Raw genomic sequence first — 16,552 nt, forward strand, 5'->3', positions numbered from 1 at the left:
CCTTTCTTCTGAAACTCATCAGTCTATTCTTGTTCTGAGAAATGAAGGCTATTTCATGTGAGAAATTGCCAAGAAACTGAAGATCTCGTACAACGCTGTGTACTGCTCCCTTCACAGAAGAGCGCAAACTGGCTCTAACCAGAATAGAAAGAGGTGTGGGAGGCCCCGGTGCACAACTGAGCAAGAGGACAAGTCCTCAACGTCAACAGTGAAGAGGCGACTCTGGGATGCAAAGAAAAAGCCATATCTCAGACTAGCCAATAAAAAGAAAAGATTAAGATGGGCAAAAAACACAGACACTGGACAGAGGAACTCTGCCTAGAAGGCCAGCATCCCGGAGTTGCCTCTTTACTGTTGACGTAGAGACTGGTGTTTTGCGAGTACTATTTAATGAAGCTGTCAGTTGAGGACTTGTGAGGCATCTGTTTCTCAAACAAGACACTCTAATGTACTTGTCCTCTTGCTAGCTCCTATTTCTAAGTGACTCCAAACTTCTGAACGTTAGTGTATATCCCTTTTGAAAACAAATGAATGCTTTCATTAAGCCACACACTGTATACTATCTTTCATGCGGAACATTCACAAATAATTATGCTTTCATTCCTTATCTTGAGAATAATATACTTTGATTTTCCTAAGCAGGCAGGCACAATGTAAAATTGAATTACAGTTGCTTTATTTAACCTCTTGAATCTTTAAGTACCGCATAACGCCAAGTTACGAAACAAATATAGCTTTCTCTCTAAAACTGAGGTTGTTATTTAAAAAACTACAGGGATAGTATAGATACTGGTTTTGGGTGAAGTATGCTAATATTACCGTGGGAGACGGGGACTCATGGAGAACACACACAGGCATCTTGAATCTACATGCTCACAGACAAACTCTCAACTTGGCAACTCAGTCTCACCTTAGTACAGGTATCTCAGGGCAAAGATTGGCCAGAGGACAACTATTAGAAGCGCTAGTCTTTAGTCAACACTCTGTGACTGCTTTGTGTGTTTGTACGTGTGTTTACTTTGACCAGGTGGGGTTACTTTGTTAACAGACAGAAACAGTTGAATTCAGAATTTGCAATTCTAACAAGACCAGACATACAAATCTGGCTCTAGATAAAATAACACCTAGAAAACTGAGAATCGCTTTAATCACCAAAATATAAATTCATCCAATACCAACTTTCCATCAAATTCTTTGCACTTGACCACTTCTGCTATATAATACATTTTCAGAACAACAAAACGAAATGCAGTAAAGAGCCACACTTACCCATTTCAAGGTCCAAATGAAAAATACACAATAAAGGAAACTCCTCAGGAAATAAAACTTGTCTTTGAAACTGCTGTCATTCCTCAAAAATACATACAAGATTCTACTCAATATCCTTTAGTCCTTTAGCACAAAACCTCAGACAGTTTGAAGTCAGAGAGAGAGAGAGAGAGAGAGAGAGAGAGAGAGAGAGCCCAGTGTGGTGGGGACTAGCCACTACAGGTGGAGGGAAACAAACTGGTAAAGAAGGAAGGTTGCAGCATTTCAGGTTGGCTGCTAAGTAGTCTAACTCTGATTGTGTTTTTTACTCCTTTGCCTCGAGCTGCCTGGCCCTCTCCTTACTGTGCTGTGTGAAATGACCACCGTCTGTAAAGATTCGACTGAATCCTACCAACGGTGTGGGAGCCTTGCTGGGGTCACTGGAGCTCGATCTCTCCTGGGACACTCTCCAATGAATACCCACAGAGTTCTGAACAGGCCAGCAAAGCCACTGCCAATGCTAGACTGTGACGTCACAGGTGTTGAGTTTCAAGCCAGGGTTTTGGGGGAGGTGTTTTCAGGGGTCTGAGCCAATGAGAGGGTTCGTTGCAGGTTTGATTTTACACAGGTAGAACCAGACTCCTCCACGTCTCTCCCACCTAACCTGGCACTGAGCGTCCGAGAAGGAAAGAGAAGACAGAGAGACAGAGGGGTTGGGTTGGGTGGGGGTTTAGCAAAGCATGTCTTGAGTATGTAGAAGTCGTTATTTGCCTGAAAACATGCAGACTGACTCTCTCTAACCAGCTGGAACGCTAATCCTGTTTGTGAGGTGAAGGAGTTTAATAAGAGCACTCATTGATTTTCAGTTTAAACTCAACCTGTCTGAACAAATAGAATAGAGCTACAGTAAAGACCATTCAAATAATGGTACAGACACACCGAGAAATCTGACTATGGTAGGTACTTAGCACAGCAGGAGGCCATTCCCTCTTGCTAGAACAAAATACTTCCCTACAGTGTACCAACCTGGTACAGACAAATCTTCCGTGTCTACTTGTAGAATCGCAATGCTCTTCAGTGGTTGAGGTCTTGACTTTGAGCCAATCAGAGAGCACGAACCTCCACGTGGGGGAGCCTAGAGATATGACAAGAAAAATGGAAAAAGTAGGGCCTTTTCCTGGTGTAATCCACCCCTACTATTAGAATAAAACTCTTGATGTACTGGACTCATGATGGATCTCCTCTCTCTCTTTCCTTTCCAACTTGCTCCAAGGGATGGATGACTGGGATATCCGGCTGGAGCAATACATGAATTTACATATTTTATTAAATTAAAGTAGCCAATAAAGCAAACTGTTGGGGCATTTCGATTTTTATACTCCAGTTGAAAATACAAAAACAAAATAGCAATGTGACTTGTATTAACACTATTTCAATGTTTAACATTGTGTTAACACCATTTCACAATAATGTTTTCTGAACAAACAAAAAAATCATCTTAGCCATTAACTATGAATCATTCTATAGTTCAGATTAAATCATTTGGTGTCATAAACCAATAACAAAGAATGCAGAGAACAAGGTAAAGCAATTGTACCAGTGTATTTAGATTGCCATTATGGAGACTCCTATTGGATAAATGTGGCAAGACCACTTGTTGCAACCAACAAATGTTGGGCTAGTTTTAAGGACTTCTGGGTGAGTTTTGAGTGGTAATTTAACTGGAAAATGTAGCTAGACCTGCCAACCATGTGCAGAATAGAGCTTTTTTTTCTAGAACAAGTCTTTACATCTTTTACATCTAGCTAAGGCATTTTGTTCTTGAATAAGTTTTTGATTTGTTAGGTTCAGTTTGATAATGTACACCTGCTCATAAGTTAGCTAGCTACTGTAGGCAGTCACATACACTATATACAAAAATATGTGGAAACCCATTCAAATTAGTGGATTTGGCTATTTCTGCCACGCCCGTTGCTGACAGGTGTATAAAATCGAGCACACAGCCATGCAATCTCCATAGACAAACATTGGTAATAGAATGGCCTTACTGAAAGCTCAGTGACTTTCAACGTGGCACCGTCATTGGATGCCACCTTTCCAACAAGTAAGTTCGTCAAATTTCTGCCCTGCTAGAACTGCCCCGGTCAACTGTAAGTGCTGTTTTGTGAAGTGGAAACATCTAGGAGAAACAACGGCTCAGTGATGAAGTGGTAGGCCACACAAGCTCAATGAACGTGACCGCCTAGTGCTAAAGCACGTAAGAATTGTCTTTCTTTGGTTGCAACACTCAATACTGAGTTGAAAACTGCCTCTGGAAGCAAGGAAGTGCAGGCTGTTTGTCAGGAGCTTCATGAAATGGGTTTCCATGACCGAGCAGCTGCACACAAGCTTAAAATTACCAATGTGCAATGCTAAGCGTCGGCTGGAGTGGTGTAAAGCTCACCGCCATTTGACTCTGGAGCAGTAGAAACACATTCTCTGCAGTGATGATTCACGCTTAATCATCTGGCAGTTCGACGGACGCTACCTGCCCATATGCATAGTGCCAACTGTAAAGTTTGGTGGAGGAGGAATAATGGTCTGTGGCTGTTTTTCATGGTTCAGGCTATGCCCCTTAGTTCCAGTGAAGGGAAATCTTAACGCTACAGCATACAATGACATTCTAGACGATTCTGCGCTTCCAACTTTGAACAAACAGTTTGGGAAGGCCCTTTCCTGCATGACAATGCCCCTGTGCACAAAGCGAGGTCCATACAGAAATGGTTTGTCGCAATCAGTGTGGAAGAACTTGACTGGCCTACATAGAGCCCTGACCTTCAAACCCATCGAACACCTTTGGGATGAATTGGAACGCCAACTGCGAGCTAGGCCTAATTGCCCAACATCAGTGCCCGACCTCACTAATGCGCTTGTGGAAATCCTTTCCAGAAGAGTGGAGGCTGTTATAGCAGCAAAGGAGGGACAAACTCCATGTTAATGCCCATGATTTTGGAACGAGATGTTTGACGAGCAGGTGTCCACATACTTTTGGTCATGTAGTGTACACTTCATATGAAAAGAATGGGGTGGTAAATGCAGCAAAATGCACAGAACACTAAATGCTTTAACAAGCTAGCTATCTAGCAAGATGAAGAAATAATGCAATTCACTCTCCATTATCCCATATTACCAGTGCCAGTTCGCTTGCAAGCTAATGTTAGCAAAATGGTTAGCATCGTCAGTTAGCATAACAGAGCTTGCTAGCCAATTGACAGCTAACTGGCAGCTGCTTCGTACATTTTTTTTATCCTTTGTGATTTAATTACGCTAGTTATCTAGTTGTGGCCATCTGGTTAGTATCAACAAGGGATTACTTCAAATTCTAGCTAACTAGCAACAACTTTACCGTCATCTTGCTAGTTAGCTTACATTAGCTACAGCAGGCACAAGCCGAACAAGCTACTTCCACCTGGTGGCCTGTAGGATTTAAACAAACTAAATCTGCCGTAGAACAGTTTTACATGAACAACAAAAAGTTAACTACCGACACTCTGGGCAGAGGTGCTAAGTACCTATCGACAGTCAGATTTATTGGTATGTCTGACCCTTAACCAGTTCTTCAGGTTGGAGCAATCTAATGCCCCTTAAATTGCAAGTCACCAACAAGAAAGCATGAAACAAAATGTATATAAAAAATAATGAAAAAGTGAGTTAATGCTGCAAACTTTTATCCAAAGCGTATTGTCTGGAGTTGAAGGAGCTAGTGACAGTGTTTTCTTGAGCTTGGTACTGATTGCTTATGACTGAACGGTGCTTCAACTAAATACAGAATCAATCTCTCTGGCCGTCCACTTACAACCTGTTTACAGCAGCCTGTAGAGTCCACGTATGTGTCTCAGTCAAGCCGAACTAAAACAGGATGCATTCATTTGTTTAATTGAGATTGGTAGTGACTACTTATAAATAGTGCCTCAACTGAGCACAGAAAAAACCTTAGACTGCATTGTAAAACATTTCCTTTAAATTTTACAGTAACTTACTGGCAGCAATTGGTCAGTAAGTTACTGGAATTTCTGTTACAGTACAGCTACTGTAATCCATTTATGGTACCAATATTTTACCAAGCATGTTACTGTAATCTAATTACAGTAGCAAATATAATTACATCATATTACTGTAATTACCCAGTGACATATTACCCAGTGTTCTTAGCACGTTTTAATTTTTACATTAACATTTTGTTTAATTAGCAGCCTCTCTTGTCCAATGCTCTTGTCCTGGAAGGAGTCCATCCAAATCATCTTGGTTCCTGGACCCTGTCTGTGCATTTCAAGGCTGCATTGAGACAATGACTTATCAGTGACCCAAGCCCTGCTCAGATAATCCTTGCCATTGTGTCGCTGAATTGTCGTATTGCTGCTGCAAATGTACATTGTCCCAGGGGTGTTGGCAGTCATAATGTAAGTAACCTAATTTATGTCCCTCTAACTCCCTAAATACCTCTGTCAATCCGACAGATATTGTCAGCAGTAATCATACGCTTATGAACCTGAGTTAGAGATATATATATATATATATATATATATATATATATATATATATATATATATATATATATATATATATATATATATATATATATATATATATATTTCTCAAAATAAGATGTTGAACAATTGAAGTCACAATACATTTAAAACAGTCAGCAATAATATAATGAATTCTGGGCTAAGTATAAGCCCCAATAATAATTTAAATATTTTGTCAAAATAGTTTAACCTGCTTTTTTGCAATAATCACTGATCTGGCTTTCAAGTCTGTCTATGAAAATGCCCTTTTTGTTACAAATTTGACCAGAACCATGCATAAAGCACATTCACTAATAATAACTTATTCTAGCAGACATTATAGAAAGTTACCACAGGTCTCATAAACAATCTCTCAAGCAAAAGCCCACATGCTAATAAGTACCCAGCTGATCTTTATTTCAATTGGATCTATTTGCTAGCTAACAAGGCAGAACAGATTTATTGTTATGAACACACGCTTCTTTCTGTCTCCAACTGTTTGAACAGCAGGATAGCCTGTCCACTTTGTTCAGATGTTGAAATCAAGTGGCCTACCTTATTTCTCAGAATGAGAACGAGTTGGCAGTTTCCTTATAGAATTTATATAACTTCTCCTCTTACAGCAAAATAATGTCTCAATGTATTTCGGTGTCCACATGACAGATTCTGTTGGACGAATCCTCAAATGCAAATAGTGAGCTGAAACCGCTTGTCAGAGAGGAAGAAGTGATCTCTCAACTTAGTGTGCATGGCAGGGAGTGGTACTTGGTCTGTGTGTGTGTAAACAGAGAGGAAGAGGTGGTTAGGTTTCACTCTTGCCAAAATGTGTCCAAAATAAGCCCAATGCGTATCTATGGGCATATTTTAGACCTAACCCAGCTAGCAATGAGGAATCGGCCAAGATGAGGCCCTCTTCTGGGGGGCCGGAACTGATTGAATCGGCCCAGAATCGGGTGTCAGACTCGGCCCGGAATCAAAATGAATGACTGCCCAGAATCGGCCCAAGTACATTGGGCAGTTTCTGTCTACCGGATTTCAGCAGACTTTTTACCAGAATCCTAGAATTTATACATACAAATTATACCCATCCACAAAAAAAAAAACATGTGCATGGCCCGGCACAGGAGTCGCTAAAGCGCGATGACATGCCAGCCAGCCAAACACTCCACTAACTCGAACTACGTTGGCCAATTGTGCATCAACTCATAGGTCTCCCGGTCACGGCCGGCACAGGTCTCAAACCAGCATCTGTAGCAAGGCAGTTTGGACTGGATGCAGTGTCTTAGACCGCTGCCCCACTTGGGAGGCGCAGCTTATCAATTGCCTTGCACAAAGTATCAAAATACTAAAATACTACACAGGATTCTTAAAGAATTTCATTTAAATGTTAATTGTATTTTTTATCACAGAAACAATGAGAAAATATCGAAAAATAAATAATTAAATGTTAATTATATAAAGCAGCCCATGTAATCATCTGCTAGAGAGTAGCCCCAATCGGCCCAAGCCCCAAGTAATACATTTGGGCCAGATAACTATCCCTGGAATCGCACCGTGCCCCATGCAAAAGTATTCACCGCCCTTGGTGTTTTTCCTGTTTTGTTTCATTACAACCTGTAATTAAAATGGATTTCATGTAATAGACATACAGAAAATAGTCCAAATTGGTGAAGTGAAAGGAAAAAAGTAACTTTTTTCAAAAAATTCTAAAAAATAATGAATGGAAAAGTGGTGCGTGCATATGTATTCACCCCATTTTCTATGAAGCCCCTAAATAATATCTTGTGCAACCAATTACCTTCAGAAGTCACATAATTAGTTAATTAAAGTCCATCTGTGTGCAATCTAAGTGTCACATGATCTATCATAAGATCCCAGTATATATATACTTGTTCTGAAAGGCCCCTGAGTCTGCAACACTACTAAGCAAGGGGCACCACCAAGCAAGAGGCACTATGAAGACCAAGGAGCTCTCCAAACAGGTCAAGGACACAGTTGTGGAGAAGTACAGATCAGGGTTGGGTTATAAAAAATATCCGAAACTTTGAACATCCCACGGAGCACCATGGAAAACCTGGCAAGAGAGGGCTGCCCACCAAAACTCACGGACCACGCAAGGGCATTAATCAGAGAGGCATCAAAGAGACCAAAGATAACACTGAAGGAGCTGCAAAGCTCCACAGCGGAGATTGGAGTATCTGTCCATAGGACCACTTTAAGTCGTGGCCTCCACAGAGCTGGGCTTTACGGAAGAGTGGCCAGAAAAAAATCCATTGCTTAAAGAAAACAATAAGCAAACACGTTTGGTGTTCGCCAAAGGCATGTGGGAGACTACCCAAACATATGGAAGAAGATATTCTGGTCCGATGAGACAAAAATGTTGCTATTTGGCCATCAAGGAAAATCCTATGTCTGGAGAACAACATCCCCACAGTGAAGCATGGTGGTGGCATGCTGTGGGGATGTTTTTCCATCGGCAGGGACTGGGAAACTGGTCAGAATTGAAGGAATGATGGATGGCACTAAATACAGGGAAATTCTTGAGGGAAACCTGTTTCAGTCTTCCGGAGATATGAGACTGGGATGGGGGTTCACCTTCCAGCAGGACAATGACCCTATTGAGAATTGAGAATCTGTGATATGACACTTAAAGATTGCTGTACAGCAGCGGAACTCATCCATCTTGAAGGAGCTGGAGCAGTTTTGCCTTGAAGAATGGGAAAAAATCCCAGTGGCTAGATGTGCCAAGCTTATAGAGACATACCCCAAGAGACTTGCAGCTGTAATTGCTGCAAAAGGTGGCTCTACAAAGTATTGACTTTAGGGGGATGAATAGCTATGCACGCTCAAGTTTTCTGTTTTCTTGTTTTATTTCTTGTTTGTTTCACCCCCAAAAATATTTTACATCTTCAAAGGGGTAGGCATGTTGTGTAAATCAAATGATACAATCCCCTTAAAAATCAATTTTTATTCCAGGTTGTAAGGCAACAAAATAGAAAAAATGCCAAGGGGGATGAATACTTTCGCAAGCCACTGTACATTTGGGCCAGATAACTCATACAGGATTCGACCAAGCCCCAAGTAAGATATACATTTGGGCCAGATAACTCACACCGGAATCGGCCCAAGCTCAATCCCTGCACGCTAGCCATAAGTAATACTGCTGAAGACGGCCAAGACTCGGTCCACATGACGTTGGCTGAGTCTGAATCTCAGCCGTGTGCCCCTACTCTCAGCCGGAATCGGCCCAGATCCACTGTGCTAGCTGGGAAGCTTGTCGCCTGCCTTCGTGCCTTTGGGACAACAACTTTGATTGTTAGGGCAGAGACATGAACATCTCGTCATTATATTCAGATCTGTGTTGTAAATAGGAAGGTGCACACATCACAGAAGGAACGAATGAGACGAGACCAAAAAGACAACATGAGAACAAGTGGACATAAACGTTGAAAAAAATGAAAGATACAAAAAAACCTTGGTTCTTGCGATATACGCATTTGGAATATTGCGCAAAAACATACATTCAAATGAATCAAATTTATTCAATAAATATTATCCAGACCTAGCGTGAAAAAGGTGAAAAAATGTATTGTTTTCTATCATTAATGACAAACCACCTGGATCTGACAACTTGGACGAAAAATGACTGAGGATGATAGCGAACTATTTTGCCACTACTATCTGCCATCTCTTCAATCTAAGTCTACAGGAAAGTGTGAGCCCTCAGGCCAGGAAGGAAGCAAAAGTATTTCTGCTATCCAAGAACAGCAAAGCACTCAAACAGCTGACCCATCAGTCTGTTACCAACTCTGAGTAAACTTTTGGAGAAAACAGTTTGACCAGATACAATGCTATTTCAACAGTAAACAAATTAACAACCGACTTTCAGCAAATTTATAGGGAAGGGCATTCAACATGTAAAACACTTAGACAAATGATAATTGGCTGAGAGAAATTGACAATAAGATTTTGGGAGCTGTAAGACTTCAGTGCAGCTTTTGACATTATCGATCATAACCCTGCTGCTGGAAAAACATATGTGTTATGGCTTTACATCCCCTGCTATATTGTGGATAGAGAGTTACCTGTCTAACAGAACACAAAGACTGTTCTTTAATAGAAGACTCTCCAACATAATCCAGGTAGAGTCAGGCATTCCCCAGGGCAGCTTCTAGTATTTAAAAAAAACTTAAAGCCTTGTATTTGGGACAAACTCTAAGCCTCAACTAAATATTTTTTTGAATAATGTGGAAATTGAACAAGTTGAGGAGACTATACTGCTATTGATGCAACGGTAGCTAAAATGGGGAGAGGTCTGTCCGTAATAAAGTGCTGCTCTGCTTTCTTGACAATGCTATCAAGAAAACAAGTCCTACAGGCCCTAGTTTTGCCAAACCTGGACTACTGTCCAGTCATATGGTCAAGTGCCACAAAGAAGGACATAGGCAAATTACAATTGTCCCAGAACAGAGCAGCATGGCTGGCCCTTAAATGTACATGGAGAGGTAACATTAATACTATGCATGTCAATCTCTCCTGGTTTAACCTCTATGGGCTAGGTGGGACGCTAGCGTGCCACCCGTGGTGCACTCCATCAACAGCAGGTGCATTTCAAGAGCGGCAAATTTGAATCCAAATAAATGTCAAAATTCAAATTTTTCAAACATACAACTATTTTACACCCTTTGAAAGATAAACATCTCCTTAATCTAACCACGTTTTACGATTTCAAAAAGGTTTTACGGCGAAAGCATAAATTTAGAGTATGTTAGGACAGTACATTTACAAGAGTTGTGTGTAATGTTTTGTCAATTCAAAGACAGGGTCACCAAAACCATAAAACCAGCTAAAATGATGCACTAACCTTTTACAATCTCCATCAGATGACACTCCTAGGACATTATGTTAGACAATGCATGCATTTTTAGTTCTATCAAGTTCATATTTATATCCAAAAATAGCGTTTTACTATGGCATTGATGTTGAGGAAATCGTTTCCCTCCAATAACCGGCAGTCAAGTCAGCGTCACAAATTAAATAATTAAAATTAGAAAACATTGGTAAAATATTATATTGTCATTTAAAGAATTATAGATTTACATCTCTTGAACGCAATCAACTTGCCAGATTTAAAACTAACCTTACTGGGAAATCACACTTTGCAATAATCTGAGCACTGCGCCCAGAAAAATACGCGTTGCGATACAGACTAGACGTCATGTTGGGGAGATCTAAAATCGAAAATACTATGTAAATAATCCATTACCTTTGATTCTCTTCATCAGATGTCACTTCCAGGTATCACAGGTCCATAACGAATGTAGTTTTGTTCAAAAAAGCTCATCATTTATGTCCAAAAATCTCCGTCTTGTTAGCACATGATCTAAGCCAGCCGGACTTCTCGTCATGAACGAGGGGAAAAAATATATTTACGTTCGTTCAAACATGTCAAACGTTGTATAGCATAAATCATTAGGGCCTTTTTTAACCAGAACATGAATAATATTCAAGGTGGACGAATGCATACTCTTTTATAACGTATTGGAACAAGGGTACCCAACATGAACTCGCGCGCCAGGTGTCTAATGGGACATCATCGTTCCATGGCTCTTGTTCGGTCAGATCTCCCTCCAGAAGACTCAAAACACTTTGTAAAGGCTGGTGACATCTAGTGGAAGCAATAGGAAGTGCCAAAATATTCCTAAGCCCCTGTGTTTTTCAATGGGATAGGTTTAAAGTCAATACAACACATCAGGTATCCACTTCCTGTCAGAAAATGTCTCAGGGTTTTGCCTGCCAAATGAGTTCTGTTATACTCACAGACACCATTCAAACAGTTTTAGAAAATGTAGGGTGTTTTCTATCCATATGTAATAAGTATATGCATATTCTAGTTACTGGGTAGGAGTGGTAACCAGATTAAATCGGGTATGTTTTTTTATCCAGCCGTGTCAATACTGCCCCCTAGCCCTAGATGAGCGATTAGCTTCATCACTACTTGTATTTGTGAGAAGTATTGACATGTTGAATCAAATCAAATTTTATTTGTCACATGTGCCGAATACAACAGGTGTAGTAGACCTTACCATGAAATGCTTATTTACAAGCCCTTAACCAACAGTGCAGTTTAAGAAAGACAATATTTACTAAATAAACAAAGTCATTTTTTAAATGAAAAGTAACACAATAAAATAACAATTGCCATGGAGGTAGCAGAGAGTCTATGACTTGGGTGACTGGAGTGTTTGACAATTTTTGCACTGAGTAGTCTGTTTAAACGACTAGCCACAGATCAGACACCCATGCATACCCCACAAGACATGCCACCAGAGGTCTCTTCACAGTCACGAAAGCCAGAACAGACTATGGGAAACACACAGTACTACATAGAGCCATGACTACATGGAACTCTATTCCACATCAAATAACTCATGCAAGCAGTAAAATCTGATTAAAATAACAGATAAAACTACACCTTATGGAACAGCACAGACTGTGCCTTGGCAGCAGCTAATGGAGGATCCATAATAAAATATACGTAAATACAGTCGATGAATTCAACCAAGGTTGAAGAAATAACATTTCACAGTGATCGCAAGATAAGTTCCTGAAAATGTTGTATTTAAGGATACTGTCATGGGCGTCGTAAGGATTGGACCAAGGCGCAGCAGGTAAAGTGCTCATCTTCTTAATTTATTTAAAGATAACACTTGAACAAAATAAACAAAGCGACGAAAAACAGTTCCATAAGGCTCCCAGGCTATACAGAAAATAACCACCCACAAAACACAAGAGAAAACAAACTCAACTAAATATGGCCTCCAATTAGAGACAACGACAACCAACTGTCTCTAATTGGAGGTCATTGCCAAAAACCCAACATAGAAATAGCAAACTAGATAAACACAGAAATAGATAACATAGAACATAAACCAAAAACACCGAAACACACAAAACAAACACCCCCTGCCACGCCCTGACCAAACTACAATGACAAATAACCCCTTTTACTGGTCAGGACGTGACAGATACACTGGTCTTCAAAATAATTGTGATTACAACAAGATATCTTATGATCTCTGACCATCTCTCGATAGTGCCAATACTTTACTGAGATGTTCACGGTAACTTGATAACAGCTTCCTGTAAATTACTAAAATATCAAAGCAAGGAAACAGTACAATACCTTAAAAGTGACTAATAAACTGTAAGAAACTTATTTGTACAAAATGTAACTCTAATTACAAGGGACTGGAGAAAGCAGGTTGGATGCTAGGCATTTGTATATTACAGCATATTAATGAATACTAGGTGTTTTATATTGCTTGCATTGCTAGAGGCCTAAAAAAAGGCTTCCAAACTGGTTGTGATAACAGGGCAAAACAGATCAAACACAAATGGTTACATATTCAACCATTCAAGGTTGAAGAACCACTGACCCTCTGATCTATCCCCAATAGACATTTAATTATTAGGGAACTACTACCACATATCACATAAATGTGTACAGCATTCTCACTAACGGGTGCAACAAATATAGCCTTTTAAAAGACACCGCTCCAAAAATGCGGTATGGTACTGTATTCTGAAATACAGTAAATTAGTGGCAGTAATTGGCCAGTAAATTACTGTAGATTTTCAGGTCAAGGTTTGTATAATTCCTAAAATACAGTATAATACTGTATTCTGTGGAGGTCTTCCTGTGGCTCAGTTGGTAGAGCATGGTGTTTGCAACGCCAGGGTTGTGGGTTCGATTCCCACGGGGGGCCAGTACGAAGGGAAAAAAATGTATGAAATGTATGCATTCACTACTGTACGTCGCTCTGGATAAGAGCGTCTGCTAAATGACTAAAATGTAAATGTGAGGTACAGCATTCTCACTCACAGGTGCAACAAATATCACCTTTTACAAGGCATGTCTTCAAATACTGTATGTTAGTGACACAGAGACTCTATCCCCGCCCACAACATTTTCCACAATGCACCATAATTAATTCTGTAAAACAAATTCAAGGTATTTTACTGTGCATTTTACAGTGTTTTAGTGTTGAAATTACAGAAAAGTCTTAGTGTGCAGCTCTTGAAAGAAATCAAATATTATTTGAACCTATGTCTGGTAACAGCAGCATGTACAGTGAATCTACAACCCAGCTCACGTTCATGCTGAACTAAAGCAAAGCACAACTGTAATACCCCTGAGACCGTCATACTCATACTGCCACGGCTGCTTTGAGAGAAGGACCCATTTCAAATGAATATCACAGCACACCTTTTCAAAAGAAACATTCTCTTGTTACTCACAGACAGATTTGGTGAATAAAAATGATAACTCTTATACACCCATACTAGGGTGTACTGTAGCCTTCTTACTAAAGGAGAGAGAATTCTCGTCCCAGATCTTAAAAAACCTCATAGATGTGAAGTCCCCTGTTTTGGGGACCTGCATGGTTCTCGTACCAGTTCCGACCAACGTTTTTGCTTATAAATCGATATGTGGACACCATAGATCGAAATGGCTTGTAATTGAGCGGGATCCCTGATTCTCACGGACACAGGAGTATGTCTCCGATACCACTTGAAGCTGGGATGTCACTCCTACCATTTAATTCGCCCTTCTGACTGACTGGCAATTCCTGGCTGAACCCAGCAAATTTAGAGATTGATTTACAGTTGAAGTCAGAAGTTTATATACACTTAGGTTGGAGTCATTAAAACTCGTTTTTCAACCACTACACACATTTCTTGTTAACAAACTATAGATTTGGCAAGTCGGTTAGGACATCTACTTTGTGCATGACACAAGTAATTTTTCCAACAATTGTTTACAGACAGGTTATTTCACTTACAGTGGGGCAAAAAAGTATTTAGTCAGCCACCAATTGTGCAAGTTCTCCCACTTAAAAAGATGAGAGAGGCCTGTAGTTTTCGTCATAGGTACACGTCAACTATGACAGACAAAATGAGAAAAAAAAAAATCCAGAAAATCACATTGTAGGATTTGTAATGAATTTATTTGCAAATTATGGTGGAAAATAAGTATTTGTTCACCTACAAACAAGCAAGATTTCTGGCTCTCGCAGACCTGTAACTTCTTCTTTAAGAGGCTCCTCTGTCCTCCACTCGTTACCTGTATTAATGGCACCTGTTAGAACTTGTTATCAGTATAAAAGACACCTGTCCACAACCTCAAGCAGTCACACTCCAAACTCCACTATGGCCAAGACCAAAGAGCTGTCAAAGGACACCCGAAACAAAATTGTAGACCTGCACCAGGCTGGGAAGACTGAATCTGCAATAGGTAAGCAGCTTGGTTTGAAGAAATCAACTGTGGGAGCAATTATTAGGAAATAGAAGACATACAAGACCACTGATAATCTCCCTCGATCTGGGGCTCCACGCAAGATCTCACCCCGTGGGGTCAAAATGATCACAAGAACGGTGAGCAAAAATCCCAGAACCACACGGGGGGACCTAGTGAATGACCTGCAGAGAGCTGGGACCAAAGTAACAAAGCCTACCATCAGTAACACACTACGCCGCCAGGGACTCAAATCCTGCAGTGCCAGACGTGTCCCCCTGCTTAAGCCAGTACATGTCCAGGCCCGTCTGAAGTTTGCTAGAGAGCATTTGGATGATCCAGAAGAGGATTGGGAGAATGTCATATGGTCAGATGAAACCAAAATATAACTTTTATAAATATAAATATTTTAAGGGGGGGGGGGGGGGGGTTAGAAGGATTACTTTATCCTATCCTAGGTATTCCTTAAAGAGGTGGGGTTTCAGGTTTCTCCGGAAGGTGGTGATTGACTCCGCTGTCCTGGCGTCGTGAGGGAGCTTGTTCCACCATTGGGGTGCCAGAGCAGCGAACAGTTTTGACTGGGCTGAGCGGGAACTGTGCTTCCTCAGAGGTAGAGGGGCCAGCAGGCCAGAGGTGGATGAACGCAGTGCCCTTGTTTGGGTGTAGGGCCTGATCAGAGCCTGAAGGTATGGAGGTGCCGTTCCCTTCACAGCTCCGTAGGCAATCACCATGGTCTTGTAGCGGATGCGAGCTTCAACTGGAAGCCAGTGGAGAGAGCGGAGGAGCGGGGTGACGTGAGAGAACTTGGGAAGGTTGAACACCAGACGGGTGTTCACCATACCTACTGTGAAGCATGGGGGTGGAAACATCATGCTTTGGGGCAGTTTTTCTGCAAAGGGACCAGGACGACTGATCCGTGTAAAGGAAAGAATGAATGGGGCCATGTATCGTGAGATTTTGAGTGAAAACCTCCTTCCATCAGCAAGGGCATTGAAGATGAAACGTGGCTGGGTCTTTCAGCATGACAATGATCCCAAACACACCGCCCGGGCAACGAAGGAGTGGCTTCGTAAGAAGCATTTCAAGGTCCTGGAGTGGCCTAGCCAGTCTCCAGATCTCAACCCCATAGAAAATCTTTGGAGGGAGTTGAAAGTCCGTGTTGCCCAGCGACAGCCCCAAAACATCACTGCTCTAGAGGAGATCTGCATGGAGGAATGGGCCAAAATACCAGCAACAGTGTGTGAAAACCTTCTGAAGACTTACAGAAAATGTTTGATATGTGTCATTGCCAACAAAGGGTATATAACAAAGTATTGAGAAAAACTTTTGTTATTGACCAAATACTTATTTTCCATGACCATTTGCAAATAAATTCATAAAAAATCCTACAATATGATTTTCTGGATTTTTTTTCTAATTTTGTCTGTCATAGTTGAAGTGTACCTATGATGAGTTGAGT

The 16,552-nt window shown here is 40.8% G+C and overlaps 1 protein-coding gene across 8 annotated transcripts in view; it reads right to left on the reverse strand.

Annotated features, from left to right (window-relative positions):
* The window catches only part of LOC106584181 (receptor-type tyrosine-protein phosphatase F), a 424,555-nt gene that overhangs the window by 331,070 nt on the left and 76,933 nt on the right, over positions 1 to 16,552 (reverse strand). Inside the window, exon 1 of one of the 8 annotated variants that reach the window (XM_082967928.1) lies at positions 1,270 to 1,741. The exons of the other annotated variants lie outside the window; for them this stretch is intronic. The gene's annotated coding sequence lies outside the window, so the exon portion shown is untranslated. Of the gene's footprint in view, positions 1 to 1,269; positions 1,742 to 16,552 lie in introns of those variants that run through there. 8 annotated transcript variants of the gene reach the window in all.

This window comes from Salmo salar, chromosome 23 (assembly GCF_965601325.2).
Source record: "Salmo salar chromosome 23, fSalSal1, whole genome shotgun sequence".
Taxonomy (NCBI): Eukaryota; Metazoa; Chordata; class Actinopteri; order Salmoniformes; family Salmonidae; genus Salmo; species Salmo salar.